This window comes from Felis catus, chromosome F2 (genome assembly GCF_018350175.1).
Source record: "Felis catus isolate Fca126 chromosome F2, F.catus_Fca126_mat1.0, whole genome shotgun sequence".
NCBI lineage: Eukaryota > Metazoa > Chordata > Mammalia > Carnivora > Felidae > Felis > Felis catus.
Genome location: NC_058385.1, coordinates 29,054,653 through 29,072,528, shown reverse-complemented (window position 1 = coordinate 29,072,528; position 17,876 = coordinate 29,054,653). Strand labels below are relative to the sequence as shown.

General features: G+C 38.0%; 1 long non-coding RNA gene across 12 annotated transcripts in view; it reads left to right on the top strand.

The window, feature by feature from the left end:
* The window catches only part of LOC102900800, a 207,721-nt gene that overhangs the window by 21,336 nt on the left and 168,509 nt on the right, over window positions 1-17,876 (top strand). For 2 of the 12 annotated variants that reach the window (XR_002151865.2, XR_442368.5), the window contains one exon: window positions 1,284-1,352. The exons of the other annotated variants lie outside the window; for them this stretch is intronic. This is a non-coding gene — a long non-coding RNA (uncharacterized LOC102900800). Of the gene's footprint in view, window positions 1-1,283; window positions 1,353-17,876 lie in introns of those variants that run through there. 12 annotated transcript variants of the gene reach the window in all.

Genomic DNA, 17,876 nt, shown 5'->3' with positions numbered 1-17,876 from the left:
TCTTTTTCAAAGACAACAAGGTATAAGAATTCTTTGTCTTTTACAAGGGATGTTAATAGGCATCGTGTACTCTTCCACTGTATTTTTGTTTTTCTTTTATGAGAGAGAGAGAGCATGAGTGGGGTGGGGGAGACAGGCAGAGGCAGAGAGAGAGAGAGAGAGAGAGAGAGAGAGAGAGAGAGAGAGAGAGAATCTTAGGCAGACTCCACACTCAATGTGGAGCCCAACACAGGGCTCAATCCCCCAACCCTGGAATTATGACCTGAGCCAAAATTGAGAGTTGGATGCTCAACTGACTGAGCCACCCAGGTGCCCTGTAATTTTTTTTTTTTTTTTTTTTTTTTTTTAGATCGAGAATATTATTCTTGGTAACTGTCACCAAAAGTTATTTCGGAATTCCCATTTTACTTTAGTTCTCTATGTCTTATGCCATCTGTCAATTTCTACTTCAAATATAACTATTTAAGTCTTATCTAAATAAGTATAGGCCCTTAAAAAAGAGAGAGAGGGAGAGACTTAAGAGATATGGCAATCAAATGTAATGTTTGGATACCATTTGGATCCCAATAGAAATTAATCACCTGTAGAAAAAAAAAAGTTATGAAACAACTAGAAATTTTAATATGGACTGGATATTTGATGATGTCAAGAAAGTGTTAATTGTTAGGACTAATACGGATGTTGCCATTATGTTAAAATTTCTCCTTCAGAGGTATGCACTGAAATAGTTATGGATGAAATGAAATTAAGGGATTTCCTTCAAAATAATCAGTACCAATGAGGAGTAATTGGTAGGGGTATATATGAAACAAAGTGAGCATAAGTTTATGATTGTTATAGCCTTGTGTGTGTGTGTGTGTGTGTGTATCCTAGATTGTCACAGCGAGATTAGTCCATGCATAGGATTAATTGTACTAGTTTTTCCACTTTTGTGTATCTTTAAAATATTCCATAATAGAAAGTTAATGGACCCTGGCAATAGATGGCTACGGTTTGAATCCTGGCTATGCCACTTTCTTAAGTTTATGACCTTGAACAACCTACTCAGGGTCATCGTCCTCATCCATAAAATGGAAATGTTAGTTGTATCTACTTCATAGGTTATGAAAATTAAAGTAATTAATATAAAAGGAAGAAAGAAGATATATAAAAGAACAGAGACTTGAAAATGTAGGGACTGATGTGATTCAAGTTCCTGGGTTTGATTCACCATGTTACTCTCTTTAGGTCCCATAAAACACTCCAGAACCCTCCTAATTAATTCCCCTTTTTTTCTTCAACAGGTTAAAATTTGTATCTCTGTCTCTTGCAGCTAAAACAGTGCCAGCTAATAAACATGTACTTCCACTTTAGTAGCCTGTGAATTTGAAGTTTGTTATGTGTCTGCTGGGAGCAACCTGTCTTTGATTGGTTACTTTTCTAGAGTTGCTATTTGGGTTCCAGGGTGGTAGCCTCTCAGTTTGGGTAAGGTATTTGATGGTTTTTTGTTTGTTTATCTCTCCCTTTGTTTTAGAGAGAATGAGCAGGAGAGAGGGGCAGAGGGAAAGAAAGAAAATCTTAAGCAGGTTCCACAATCAGTGCAGAGCCTGATATGGGGCTCCATCCCATGAGCCTGGGGTCATGACCTGAGCTGAAATCAAGAGTCAGAGGCTCAACTGAGGGAGCAATCCAGGCACCCCCGTATTTGATAGGCTTTCCTTTGTTATCTAGTTTGTTTGATTGGTTGTTTTTTTTAGTTAGTTGGTTTATTTATTTATTTATTTATTTATTTATTTAGAGTGTGTGAGCAGGGGAGGGGCAGAAAGAGGAGGGAGGGAGAGAGAATCCCTAGCAGGCTCCACACTGTCAGTACAAGAGCCCAAAGTGGGGCTTGAACTCACAAATGGTGAGATCATGACCTGAGCCAAAATCAAGAGTTGGACACTTAACTGACTGGGCCACCAATTTAATTAAATTAAAATTTAATTTACTTTTATTTAAATTAAAATATTTAGGGTGGCTTTGGTTCTTCCAGGAGTTATATGTCTGAAATAATAATACCTTGTTTTTCAAAACACTCGAGTGAGTTAACGTCCACAGTATTATGATTTATTGGGGTATATGAAGAAATTGATATCATTTTTATTTCTACTTATTTTATCTATAAAATAAATCAATGTAGAGATTACCAATGTTTGGTGAATTATAAGTATAATTTATGGGACTACTTACTAAAAATTTATTTTTACTAATAGGCATGGAAAAAAAAAAAAAAGCTTAGCCCAGGGACCTGTAACTAGGAGCAATCTGGCCCCTACCGCACTCTCCCCAGGAGGGCAGGGTCCCATAGCCCCAGGGTCCCCTCTCTGAAAAAGAAATTAGAGATTACTATTCTCAGCCAATGAGTTCCAAACTTTCCTTTATCACAGTGGGCATAATATACAGCCCATCCCAAACATTCTTCAGCTGCTTACTTCTTTATGGTATTCACTCCCCACACTCTTCTTCCATCTGGGGTCCCAGTGCCACTAATTAACAACACCTTCTTACTTACTTTGAAAATATGGCCAATAATTCCAGAAGCCTTCCTATCTCTCATATGCTAATACGATCTGTCACCAAGTCCTATCTATTCTGTCTCCTAAATACTTCTTGAATCCATCCCAGTTCTCTCTGATCCAGTGAGATATATTACCAAGTCTCACCTGTGCTATTGTAATGACACCACCCACCCATCCTGTCCCTAGTAGTCTTTCTGCATTCAAATTGATTTCCCTCCTATTTTCCAGCAAGCAGACATAGTGATCTCTTAAAATACAAATCTGGTGTTTCCTTCTCTGGTTTAAAACCCTTTAATGTCTACTTATTACTCTTAGGATAAAGCTCAAAATCTTTAAGTCCCTGCACAATCTCCCTTACTCTACGTCCCCCTCTCTTTTTTCATGTTCCACCCAAAGTGGTTCCCTTCCAGTTTTCAAATACTGTGATGCTTTCTGCCTTAAGATGTAATGGTACAATATAGAATGTAATGTTCACTCTGTCTTCAACGCTTAATACCTGCTTACTTGCCTGATAAACTCCAATTTACTTTTCAGATTCCAACCTAAATGTCAATTGCTAAGGACCCTCTAGAATAGTTCAGGTCTCCAACTCTCAATGTAGCCTGTGCTTTTGTTTCAAAGCACATATATATTATTATCTACTGGCCCACTAGCTCATCAGGTTCAAGAGAAAGGAACAATGTCCCTAGTGCCGAACACAGCATCTGACTATTTGTTGCATTGATGAATAGATAAGTATCTTTAACTTTGGTTAATTCTATCCCCTGCCCATTTCCCTAAATGACTACTTTGGGTATAAATTTTTCTGCCTGTTCTCATCTGTTTATTCATTTATTATGTAAATAAAATAATTATTCTAGGTACCACTCTTTCAGCTGATTTGTAGTTCTTGTTTTTGTTTCTCAGGATATCACTTATAACCAAACAATTTGTAAAGTTAGGGTTTCTACCCAAACTTGAGTGCTAGTCACTGTACTATCTACCACTTGCTAATTGTGGAGATTTGAAGCAAGTTAACTAATTATATCTATTTTAGAGGGTTATCTTGAGGTTTAAGTAATAGAAGGATAATAAAACAGTACAGTTCATAGCATCTAGCTGGAGCTCCATGAATGTTCTTTTCTGTCTGGCCTCAGTAGTTAAAGAAAAAGGAGTCAATCTTTGCTCCCTTCAGGGTATAATTCTGAATCCCTTCTCCCTAAGTACTAATCAGATAGGTTTCTGAGCCTAAATTCAAAGAGATCTCTCCAATTTTAATGCCTTATTAGCTTAATGAGTAATTAAGTTTTTTTGTTTGGTGAGTAAAAATTGGATCTGAGTTCTGTAATTTAGGCTGTTATCTGTGTGCTTAACAAAGGAGAAAATTACAATTTTCCATGGATCTTATCCTGTCTTTCCCACAACAATCAAATAGAAGATCAATTTAGTGGTAAGATATAGAGTTAATTCTGGAGCCAGGAAGCCTATCCATTAAGCTATTATGCTGATGCAGGCATGAAGTGAGGAGGGCCTGTTGGCAGGACTAGAAAGAAAGGGGAGAGACAGGAGAAATATGCTATAGGGAGGCCTTTCCTGATGATCAACCTAAAGTAGTTACCCTCTACTTACGATTTTGTTCTAATTTTCCACGAGGCACTTACCATTATCTGATATTTTTCTCCTCGGCTTCATTATTAACTGCCTCCTTCCATTAGAAAGTAAGCTCCAAAAGATAAGGAATCATGTCTGTCCTGTTTGCTATTATAGACCCAGCACCCAGAACAAGGCATGGCCTAAAGCAGCACTCCGCATATATTTGTCGAAAGAATAAATTGTTACTGGAAATAAGCAACCAAGTATAGTCAAAATAATTTCAAGGTTTAAAGCTTGACCAAGATAATAAGGTACCAATAACAAGGAGAAATATTCTTACAGAAGGAGTAGGGATGTTTTTGTTTGTTTTCTTGTAGGAGGAGCTAGGAGTTTTAATACTTTTAGGTATGTAGAGCTGAAACGATGGTAAGTCCTGAAAGGTGAAAATTTCTGACAGATGGCTATTTATACGACAGGATACATTGAAATTGAGATTTAAACCAAACCAAACCCAACCCAGTTTAGTTCCAGGCCCTGTCCTAGGCTCTGAGGACACAAGGATGAACAATCGTCTCTGCCCTCTGGGAGCCCATAATTAACAGAAGGAAATAGATGGCTAATTATGATATAAAAGTTATAGTAATAGAATGACAAACACAGTGAAATGGGAATACAGAGGAGGGAACACATAATTCTGCTGACATTGTAAAAGTCCAGGATGTCTTCCCAGGGTAAAAAGATGAGTAATAAATACTAGGAAAATAAAATTGGGGGGAACGCCCTGAGTTTGATGGTAGTGTTCATGTACAACACACAGTGTATGCTCAACAGGTCACTTCAGATGACTGATGGGCATGAAGTGAGATACTGGTTCTTTTTTTTTTTTTTTTTTTAACTTATTTTAAGAGAGAGCGAGAGCGTGCGCGCACCAGCCGAGAGGGGCAGAGAGAGAGGGAGAGAGAGAATCCCAAGCAGGCTGCATGCTGTTGGCACAGAGGTGGATGTAGGGCTTGATCCTACCAACTGTGAGGTCATGACCTCAGCCAACACCAAGAGTCAGACACTGAACCAACTGAGCCACTCAGGTGCCCCAGGTACTGGTTCATTTAAAAAGAGAGTACCCAGGGGCACCTGGTGGCTCAGTCAGTTAAGCATCGGACTTTGGCTCGGGTTATGATCTCATAGTTTGTGAGTTTGTGCCCCACATCAGGCTCTGTGCTGATAGCTCAGAGCCTAGAGCCTGCTTCAGATTCTATTTCTCCCTTTCTCTCTGCCCCTCCCCTGCTCATGCTCTGTGTCTCTCTCTCAGTCTCTCTCTCAAAAATAAGTAAAAATTAAAAAAAAAAAGTATATCACTATTTTACTGATATTAGAAACCATGCTTCTGAAGAATTTTTAGTAATATGACAAAATGATTGTACTAAGATGGTTTTTAAAAAAGATGGTATAGGGGCACATATAATTTTATGTTGTATTTTTTATTTATTTTTAATTAATTAATTAATTTTAAGAGAGAGAACGGGAGGAACAGAGATTTATGTGTGATTTGTTTCCTTCTTCATACTCTTCTGAAACGTCAAAGTTTCTATAAGGAACTATAAATATTGAAATGTGACAAATGTAGTTATAGGTTCCATTTATTTATTCATTAATTCTCTTAATAGGTAAGTATGTGTTTAGTGCTCACTATGCACTTTCCTCAATGCTAGAATTGGAAGCTTAGAGGTTGTTTAACACAAGCCATTCATCTGAGTGGTTAGAAAGACTCAGGATATATGACAACCTTTGGTAGGTAGTTAGTGATGGGACTCGAACAGGGATACCTCTTCTCTGGTTCTGGACTCTCCTCATTTCATCATCTTGACACTGTACAGGAAGGACGTGATTTGACCAAGCACATAATCAAATAGCAGTATGTCCTTTAGAGGGTATCCTTCCATATATCCCTATGATATGCTAACCTCACACATTTTGCATATTCAAAAGTTCTGTTTGGTAAATATTCTTTCTCTATTCTGAACCCTTCACAGGCTACTCATTATTTCCCCAATAAAATTTAGACTTTCTACCCTGAAGTTCAAAGCCTTCTCCAGTCTAATTTTTGCATACTTTGCAGATATTATATTTGGTCTACTCATTGCTCATGTATAGAAAATAACAAATTTATCATGTGTATTCTTCATGCTCCATGACTATTCTCAGTTTTTTTCCTATTAGTAAGTAATTTTCTCAACAAAGGTGTGTGGCAAGAGGAAGAAACAGCCAGTGGCCATTCAGTGAATGAACCCCAAACTATCATTCAGCCATTCACTGAACCCCAAACTATCAATCATAAAGGCTTAACTTTTATTTGGGTCACTACTTCACTGGTGGGTGATTATTAGCAAGTGATTTTTGCCTCTTTGAACAGCCTGTCCACGTTATAGGGTTATTGTTAATTTCTTCATTTATGAATTCTCATAAATTCACCAGGCTCTATGTTAGGTACTTGGGCATTCATCAGAACAAGATGGGCATAGTCTGTGGTCCTGGGTCTAGAGGGAAAAGACAGAAACACCAGTAAGTTAGAAGGAAACAAAGTTATTATAAATTGTGACAAATATATATTTTTTTAATGTTTATTTATTTTTGAGAGGGAGAAACAGAGTACAAGTGGGGGAGGGGCAGAAAGACAAGGAGACACAGAATCTGAAGCAGGCTCCAGGCTCCGACCTGTCAGCACAGAGCCCGACACAGGGCTTGAAGTCACAAGCCGTGAGATCGTGACCTGAGCCAAAGCTGATGCCCAACTGACTGAGCCATCCAGGTGCTCCAAGAAGTAGACATACTTAAGACATATTTTGGAGATAGAAATTGTGGAGACGTTATAAAATAATGAACTGGACAAATTTAGTAAACCTGTACAGTAAATACTGTAAAGACTTTTGAGTTTTAATACACCCCTCTGGGCCTTATTGCACTAAGAGGACTATATTGACTTACTCTGCTGCCAGTGGGATGCTCTTTGTATCTGTACTGTATCACCTATCGTAGCTAACTAAATCTGCCCTTCTAAAAAATTCACCTTGGTCTTAAACTCATTTATTCAAAAATTATTGAGCTCTTAGCTTAAATCTAAAGGTAAAGGATTTGAAAATAAATTGATCCAAAACATAATTTATATATTATTTTTATTCAAAGATATCCTTTAAATACAAAAGAAGCTCCTTTATCAAACTATGAGAATTATATGCTGGCAAAAGCAAAGTATATTGATAGAGAATATCAGAACAAAATCATTTTTTGCACTAGAATTAAGGTTACAGAGACAGCATTTTTATGTCTAGGTAATGACAGATTAACTGGGTAAAGATTTTTACAAATAACCATTGCATACAAATAGGTCTTCAATTTTATTTTTTATTTTATTAAAAAAAATTTACTTTTGAAATTTTAGAGAGTGCAAGTGGGGGAGAGGGGCAGAAGGAGAGAGAGAATCTTAAGGAGGCTTCATGCTGACATGGGGCTAGATCCCAGGAACCTGGGATCATGACCTGAGCCGAAATCAAGAGTCTGACACTCAAATGACTGAACCACCCAGGTACCCCAGATCTTTGATTTTAGAATCTTTATTTTACTAATAACATGTAGTACAGTAAATTAATCTTAGTGTATTTTCCTATACCTCAGTAAGACCCAGTATGCTTCTAGACAAACAAGTTTCCCTAGCTCCCAAAACAAAATGAAAAATGCTTCTTTTGCTCCAGTTTAACCTCAGCATTCTTTGAGGAGGTTCTGGATTACAAGTATATCCAATCACTCCCAAATAATGATAAAGCCTAACCTATCTGCCTACTTCAAGTTCTAGCCTTGTTTAAAGTAAATGGATTAACATTTTCATTGATGAGATTTTCTCCTATCTAGGTTTGATAGATTATCAGCAATTAAAAAAAAAAAAAAAAAAACACCACAGCCCTCCATAGCTCATTCTCCTCATTTCACACCCCCATTCCCAAAACTTTCTTTCCCACGAGATCATCTGACTCTTTTTTTTTTTTTAATGCTGGCAATAGTCTAATAACTTACTTTAATCACAGTTCCTTTAATCACAGATGTCTCCCTTCATCTGTCTATTTTGACCAGATCTCAGGTTTGCAAAAGTTTTTCCTTGTTGAAAAGCTTTGATAAATGTTTGTCTAATATTATTTTTAAATTCATTTATCTCTTTAATTTTTTTAATATGGAGAGAGTTAATTATTTCTGTTCTTTCCCTATTGCTTTTTCAGAGCACTTGTAGTACTAGACAGACCAAAACAAGATTTTCAAGGGTTCATGCTTCTAACCACCCCAAGGGGTGTCCCAGTGGTCTCCTTGGTGCTTCATGCCAAAAGCTGTGGCTAGGACTTCTGAGCATGTCTGTTTTCCTATGTAATCTTTTTCACTGCTGATTAGTTACATTGGCCCCAAAGGAGAAAGTAAACTAAATCCTCTTTACAAATCCATACAAGTTATTAGGGAATAGGGAAAGAGTTTCCAATGCATGATCAGACCTTGTCAATAAGGCTTTCTTTCTTCCAAAGATACAGACTCTTTCTAAATTTGATTTTGACAGGCTTCATTTTAATTCTGATTACAACAATTAATATTATGGCCTCTTGGATTGTACCTCCTTTTCTTTTTTTCATTTCTTCACGATTTGGTCAAGTGTATGTTCTCGATCTCTGAATGTTTCCTAAATACTGACATTCATAGCTTACATTATTTGTCTCATCAGTAATGGAAAATTGAAAAACAATTATAGTATATATTGATATATGTTCTCTGATATGCATATATATATGAATATAAATATATCCTCTGAATGGGCAAAGTTTCCATTTATTGATGTCTCCCTTCCTCCGTCTATTCTTTTTTTTTTAATTTTTTTTAACATTTATTTATTTTTGAGACAGAGAGAGACAGAGCATGAACAGAGGAGGGTCAGAGAGAGAGGGAGTCACAGAATCTGAAACAGGCTCCAGGCTCTGAGCTATCAGTGCAGGACCCCATATAGGGCTTGAATTCACAAACAGTGAGACCAGGACCTGAGCTGAAGTCGGACGCTCACCCAACTGAGCCACCCAGGCGCCCCATCCTCCGTCTATTCTGACCAGATCTCAGGTTTATGTCAGCTATTAGCAACATGACTATTTCTTACAAGAAGAAACACATCTACAGTCTGACAAAAAATGGTTTTCAAGGAATGACAGTCCTACATTAAATCCCTGACTTTCTAAGCTTTTCCCCTCACGAATAGTGCTAGAACCTTCAATGTCAGCATGGAAATATTGGGAACTTTGGAAACTGGAGAGGCAGTTGAATGCAGCAGAACTGGCCCAAAAGCAGAATCTCAGAACCTGGGTCCTTTCCAGCCTGAGCTGGAGATTCTAAGCAAGATACTTACTTAGCTTCTCTGAGCCTTGTCTTCCCTTCCTGTTAAATAAGAACAATGCCTTAACAGGTTTCAAAATTATACCAATGTACTTTATAAAATGATATGTTCATCATGGCTATCATTCACTTAAAAAAGTAAAGGCAACAACAAATGTTAAAAAGTAAGGGCAAACATTGTAAAAAAAATAAAAGTAGGAATTTAAAGAATCAAATTTTGGGCTGCCTGGGTAGCTCAGTCAGTTAAGCGGCCAACTCTTGATTTCGGTTCAAGTCATGATCTCACAGTTCATGGGCTGACCCCCCACATTGGGCTCTGTACTCACAGCATGGAGCCTGCTTCAGATCCTCTGTCTCCCTCTCTCTGCCCCTCCCCCCCCCCCAATAAATAAATGTTAAGAAATGTTTTTGGAAAAATTTTTTAAAATTAAGAAAAAAAAAAGAATCAAACTTTGGAGGCCTGTTGTTAAATTGCATTACGCTCTTCCTCCCAAAACATAAATGTTTGAAATAATATACATTCCCTTCATATTTTAAAAGAGCTCTTCAAATATCCAGAGTTAATTAGTTATTCACAACTAGAATGTTTCAATGGGAAGTTAAGACAACTACACTGAAAGCATGGGAGTTGTATTAAGGAAGAACAAAGCAATCATTAGGAAATTGGACATTTTCAAGGAATTGGAACAGGCCCAAATGGAGGGAAGTAGTGAGGACTTGGGACATCACTGGGACCTTGAAGAATCACCAGGAGGAGAAAGAAACAGGGAGAAAAAGGTGGAGAGAACAAGATAGAGTTCAAATTTTCTAGAACTTTCCTCTTTATATAGAAAGTGGGGGGAAAGCTCTCTTTATTCTGCTGTCCTCAGTAATGCCTCTAGGACCCAGAATTCAAGCAAGTAGTATATATATAAGATTAACCAGGTTTTTGTGCACTTGCCTAGGAACTCAACCATCATAGTGTTTCTGAAAGAAAAATTTATTCCAACTTCCAAAGAGCCAACCCTCAAATGCATTTTTGGAATACAATCTGTTTGAAAGTGAAATAACCAGGCAGCCTGTATAAGTTATCTTTTGAAAGAGTTTGCAGTTAGAAACGTATCAGCTTCTGTGCAAAAATGTTTTCTAGTGGTGGATGAGTCTTTTGTGGCTATCTTACATATTTTTTGGAAAGAGATGGGCTATAAATATATAAATGAGGTATATAGATAAAAACATTTAGATAGATAATTTTTAAGACAGAGCCATAGTATAGTTTCACCAAATTCAGACATCCTGAAGATCTTTTTTTTTCCCGTAGCCCTGAAATCAGCTATTTACTTTAGGATATAATGGGGCTTCCTTAACTATATCCTGAGAATAATCTTACCTATAATAAATCATATCTTTGTGATAAAAAGCTCTGCAAAACATGTGTAGTACTGTAGCCATGTCTATGGTTTATTAACCCTCTCTGGAATATTTAGAATAACTTATACTTACAATTTAAAAATTAAAATGGCAGGTTGGGGTGAAAATTCAAATGGGCAGGTTCAACAAGTACTTGAACTTTTTTCAATCAAGATAGTTATAACTTAGAATGTCTCCTACAGTAATTTTACTCAGATAAGTGATATGAATAATGAATTATTCATTACTATATTATTCTAGCCAACTCATTCCTTTTACACACTAGCTTATGACTGCAACCCTAGTAAAATTTGTGTTCAAGAAAAGAGCTAACTTATTTTTCTTTCTAAGGGAAGTCACCCATTAGTAAGGTCCAAACCAGGACACTCTTCTCCAGAAAAATGCTTCAGCAGATGAGATGTCAGGACAATAGGCATAAAACAGGACTAACTTGGCAAATCACAACTATGGTTCCCAATACGTAACTGCATTTTGGCTGCCCCAATTTCCCTCTCAAGACAACATGCATGATCTGTGATAGAAGGGAGATAGTATGACTTAGTGCCAAGAACAGTAGCCCAACTGACTCTGGTTCCCTGCTAGAGAACTGATACATCATCCACCAGCTCTTTAAAACCAGAAAACTAGAGAAAGGTAGGCTTCCTTTTCCTTCACCTCCTTCTTCTAACCAATTATCAAATCTCACTATTTTCACTTCAATGCATTCTTCACACTGATGCCTAACTGCTCTTTTTCAATTGATCATTCTCCTTAAAATCCTAATTGGATCCCCATTGCCCCCATATCAATTTTTACCTTGTTCTATAAGGCTCTCTGTAATTGGGTATATATCTCTAGCCTCGCTCTTAATCACTCCCTACCCACTCCACCTGCACACTGTGCTTCAGCATATTGAATTACACTCAGTTCCTGGAATGTACCTCGAATTTAACAATATTTTGCATAAACACTTCCTCCTCCATGGTCCCCATTCTCACCCACCCATCCCACTCCTGTGCCTGAAATGCCATCTTGATTACTTAAATCTCAGCTTAGAAAGGACTTCCTCTAGGAGGCTTACCTTCCCACAGGCCCCAAATCCTTCCTATGCGCTATACCATCATAGTAATCTCTACTTCTCTCTTCATTTATTTATTTTTATTTTTATTTTTATTTTATTATTAAAAAAATTTTTTTTAACGTTTATTTATTTTTGAGACAGAGAGAGACAGAGCATGAACAGGGGAGGGTCAGAGAGAGGGAGACACAGAATCCGAAACAGGCTCCAGGCTCTGAGCTGTCAGCACAGAGCCCGACGCGGGGCTCGAACTCACGGACCACAAGATCATGACCTGAGCCAAAGTCGGACGCTCAACCGACTGAGCCACCCAGATGCCCCTATTTATTTTTATTTTTAAGTGAGCTGTACACCCAATGTGAAGCTCAAATTCCTAACCTGAGATCAAGAGTTGCATGCTCTACCATGTGAGCCTGCCAGGCACCCCTCTTCTTCTCTCTTCAGAGCCCTTAATCAAACCCTGGGTTACCTCTTTGTCTGAAATCCCAATGGATTGTGATCTCTGTAAGGGCCTGTACTTCAAGCTTTCCTGGCCTTGACTTTCCAGCAACCTGTTTTGCACAGCAAATCAAGAAAATCTGCCGGCTTATATGAATGCCAGCCTCACTTTGTGCACATTCCTAATTCCCAGCCTTCAGTCCTAATTTTTTTTAAATTAATTATTATTATTATTTTTTAATTTACATCTAAGTTAGCATACAGTGCAACAATGATTTCAGGGGTAGATTCCTTGATGCCCCTTACCCATTTAGTCTATCCCCCCTCCCACAACCCCTCCAATAACCCTCTGTTCTCCATATTTACGAGTCTCTTATGTTTTGTCCCCCTCCCTGTTTTCATATTATTTTTGCTTCCCTTTCCTTGTGTTCATCTGTTCTGTGTCTTAAAGTCCTCATATGAGTGAAGTCATGTGATATTTGTTTTTCTCTAATTTTGCTTAGCATAATACCCTCTAGTTCCATCCGTGTAGTTGCAAATGGCAAGATTTCATTTTTTTTTTTTTAATCTGTATTTATTTTTGAGAGAGAGAGAGACAGAGACAGAGCATGAACAGGGGAGGGACAGAGAGAGGGAGACAGAGAATCTGAAGCAGGCACAGAGCTCTGACAGCACAGAGCCGTCAGCACAGAGCTGACAGCACAGAGCCTGACGTAGGGCTTGATCTCACAGACAGCGAGATCATGACCTGAGCCGAAGCCCGACGCTCAGCTGACTGTGCCACCCAGGTGCCCCATTTTTTTTTTGATTGCCGAGTAATACTCCATTGTATATATGTACCACATCTTCTTTATCCATTTATCCATTGATGGACACTTGGGCTTTTTCTACATTTTGGCTATTGTTGATAGTGCTGCTATAAACATCGGGTACATGTGCCCCTTTGAAACAGTATACTTGTATCCCTTGGATAAATACCTGGTAGTGCAATTGCTGGATCGTAGGGTAGTTCTATTTTTAGTTTTTTGAGGAACCTCCATATTGTTTTCCAGAGTGGCTGCACCAGCTTGCATTCCCACCGACAATGCAAAAGAGATCCTCTTTCTCCATATCGTCGCCAACATCTGTTGTTGCCTGACTTGTTAATGTTAGCCATTCTGACAGGTGTAAGGTGGTATCTCATTGTGGTTTTGATTTGTATTTCCCTGATGATAAGTGATGTTGAGCATTTTTTCATGTGTCAGTCGGCCATCTGGATGTCTTCCTTGGAGAAGTGTCTATTCATGTCTTTGCCCATTTCTTCACTGGATTATTTGTTTTTTGGGTGTTGAGGTAGTAAGTTCTTTATAGATTTTGGATACGAACCCTTTATCTGACATGTCATTTGCAAATATCTTCTCCCATTCTGTCGGTTGCCCTTTAGTTTTGGTGATTGTTTCCTTCACTGTGCAGAAGCTTTTTATCTTGATGAGGTCCCAATAGTTAATTTTTGCTTTTTTTCCCCTTTCCTCTGGAGACGTGTTGAGTAAGAAGTTGCTGCCGGCAAGATCAAAGAGGTCTTTTGCCTGCTTTCTCCTCGAGGATTTTGATGGCTTCCTGTCTTACATTGAGGTCTTTCATCCATTTTGAGTTTATTTTTGTGTATGGTGTAAGAAAATGGTCCAGGTTCATTCTTCTGCATGTCGCTGTCCAGTTTTCTCAGCACCACTTGCTGAAGAGACTGTCTTTATTCCATTGGATATTCTTTCCGGCTTTGTCAAAGATTAGTTGGCCATACGTTTGTGGGTCCATTTCTGGGTTTTCTATTCTGTTCCATTGATCTGAGCGTCTGTTCTTGTGCCAGTACCATACTGTCTTGATGATTACAGCTTTGTAGTATAGCTTGAAGTCTGGGATTGTGATGCCTCCTGCTTTGGTTTTCTTTTCCAAGATTGCTTTGGCTATTTGGGGTCTTTTCTGGTTCCATACAAATTTTAGGATTATTAAAAAAAAAAAAAGATTGTTTATTCTAGCTCTGTGAAGAATGCTGGTGTTACTTTGATAGGGGTTGCATTGGATATGTAGATTGCTTTGGGTAGTATCATTTTAACAATATTTGTTCTTCCTATCCAGGAGCATGGAATCTTTTTCCATTTTTTTTGTGTCTTCTTCATTTTCTTTCATAAGGTTTATATAGTTCTCAGTGTATAGATTTTTTACCTCTTTGGTTATATTTATTCCTAGGCATTTTATGGTTTTTGGTGCAATTATGGTTCGGTCCTAATTTTTATATATTTTTTTGCAGATCATAGTAAACAGCTACTCATACCATCTTGTCTCATTCATGTTCTCCCCCATGCTCTAAGGCTTCTCCTTCAGTGGAAATGAATCCCATGTACCTTATGAGTGCCCTAGGGCAAACAACATATGGAAAAGAAAATTGGCTTATTGCCATAAAAAACACAAACTCAGCAGATTTTTCTTTCCTCCTAAATTTAACTCAATGAAGAAAAGTGCTTACATCACCAAAACTTTGGAGACCCCAGGGAAGTCACTGACAGCTGATTTCTCAATCTCTTCTCAAAGTACTATAGAGGACAAATGCCTCCAGTTATAGGATCCATGCATTCACAAATTGGTAAAGGTACTTAAAAATCATAAAATACTGGGGCGCCTGGATAGCTCATTTGATTAACTGACTTCAGCTCTGGTCATGATCTCACGGTTCGTGAGTTTGAGCCCTGCATCAGGCTCTGTGCTGACAGCTCGGAGCCTGGAGCCTCCTTCAGATTTTATGTCTCCCTCTCTCTGCTCCTCCCCTGCTCATGCTCTGTTTCTCTCTCTCTCTCTCAAAAATAAAATAAAATAAAATAAAATAAAATAAAATAAAATAAAATAAAATAAAATAAACATTTAAAAAATCATAAAATACTGTATATGTTTATGATCACCGTATTCTTATTTCAAATTTAAGACTGTCCTTCAAACACAAAAGGACATAGAAGCATAGCCTCCCCCTCATATGCGAGAATACCTTGGAAGCACAAAAACTCAGCTATGTGAAAATAAACAATGAGAATAAGCGTAGACTAGCAAACAGAATAGTGATCTTCTGGAATTCAAGTATGAAGGCGGCAACATCCATCCCTGGCTAAATGCATCTGCTTCCTCTATGAGCTCTATCTCAGCTCATAACCGTTTTGAGTTGGCTGGACTATCGTGAACTCGATAGAATGTTGCCATTTGGTGTGCCCAGAGGTAAAGAAAAAAAAAATTTTGCCCCTTGGATCCTAATTTCAATAATTCTTTTTATTCTGTGGATATTTGTTTAAGGTTGGTTTAGGAGGGTACTGTGGTGGTCCACGTTTCTATCAATGCATAATTGACTAGATCTGTTAGAAGAAATTGTCCATATTTTAGGAAACTGTTCAGTATGCCAGTGTTCCTTCTACATTTTGAAAGAAATATTTTTAGAAATATTACTTGAGTATCTGGAAACACAAATGCTTATTTACATGCAGCATAAGATAGCACTTACTGTATCTAGTAATGTAGATAGACAGTGAGTAGCCTATCCTGTCTAGTTTTTCCTACTGTGATTAGAAGGAAATCTTATAATGACCCATACTGAATGATCTGTTCCTGCCTACTTCTCCAACTCCATCTCACTTATTGCCCAGTATGCTGCACCCACACTGACCTCATTTCATGTCCTCAAACACTTAAGATTCTTACTTGGCTGGGCCTTTGCTCACGCTGATCTGAATGGAATGCTATTCTCTCACCTCTTTCCTGGCTGGCTGCTTCATAGACCTTAGATCTTAGTCTAAAAGTCACTTTCCTGGAAAAGCCTTCTTGGAATATGTTTCCTTCTGTCCTATTTTTCTCTAACATAACTCCTAGTTTTTCCTTTCATAAGTCTCACCCAATTTGTTATTGTTTGTTGTCTCTTTCCAACTAGACTGTAAACACCTTGAGGGCAGGAGCCACATCTAACTTGTTCATTATTGAATCCCCAGTACCTGGACTGGCAGGTACTAGTTCTCAGTATGTATTTATTCAATGAAGTATGAATACGTGGATTGGAAAAATATATTTGATGTTGGTTCTGTGAATTATTTATTGCTTAAATGGGTTTATATTTTATTAATATCAACATACATTTAGAAATACTCATACAGGGGCGCCTGTGTGGCTCAGTCAGTTAAGTGTCCGACTTGGGCTCAGGTCATGGTCTCACAGTTCTTGAGTTGCAACCCTGTGTCGGGCTCTGTGCTGATACCTCAGAGCCTGGAGCCTGCTTCGAATTCTGTGTCTCCCTCGCTCTCTGCCCCTCTCCTGCTCACACTCTGTCTCTGTCTCTCAAAAATAAGTAACATTAAAAAAAAAATAAAGACAAATAAATATTCATACAGCATCACTATTGAATTATACATACATAGATATTCAAACTACAATAGTGGATTAAAGATTATTTTAACTCGTTTTGAGGAATCTCAGTTCTCCAAGGATTGGTGGCCACTGGAATAGATGTTGAAGGTTTAAAAGATTGTGCTAAATCTTGCTTTATGCTATGACATATCCTGAAAATTGTCTTTTCATTCTTTCATTCATTTTTAAGAGATCCTAGGTAAAAACATCTTCCTGAGACTTCTAAAAATATAAACAGTCTAAAAGTCCAGTAAATTCAAGTAGTTAGTTTGTTGTAATTAATTAAGGTTTCTCACTGAAGTCTAACCTTTATTTTTCTGTACTTTAATTTTCTTATGTGAAAGCCTTATTTAACTTTACTTTACCTTGTACTAGATGCTTAGAGACAAAGATGAGCTCCTGTTAGTGCATGGCCCAACAGGAAACCTGCATAAACAGTTATAATTCAGTGTAGTCCAGTGAGGGAGTTATGCTTTCAAGAACTACCACAACCAACTTGCGGGCATCAGAGACAGTTTCCTACAGGAACTGGCACACGGACTAGAATTTAAAGGGTGCATAGAACTAAGGTGGGAGAAGTGGAAAGAAAGAGCCCAGTGTGCGCAAAGACAAGAAGCACTGAAACAAGAAGCACATCACTGTGTTCCAGGTAACATAGGCAGTTCAGTGTTCCTGGAGCATAAATTTGGGGGAGTGGAAGAGGTAGTCAGGGCCAGGTGCAGAAGAGGAGGCTTGTATCTTATTAGGGCACTTGGACTTTATACTCTGGGCCATGGAGATCTACCAAAGGGTTTCATGGGCATTGCTAATAGTTAATCTCTCTGGGAATATATCCAAAGGAAGTGAAAACACTAACTCAAAAAGATACTGTACCCCCATGTTCATAGCAGTATTATTTTTAATGAAAATTTGTAATGTTTATTTTAATTTTGAGAGAGAGACAGACAGACAGAACTCTGAGCAAGAGAGCAAGAGAGGGGCAGAGAGAGAGGGAGAGAGGGAGCCAGAATCCAAAGCAGGCTTCAGGCTCCAAGCTGTCA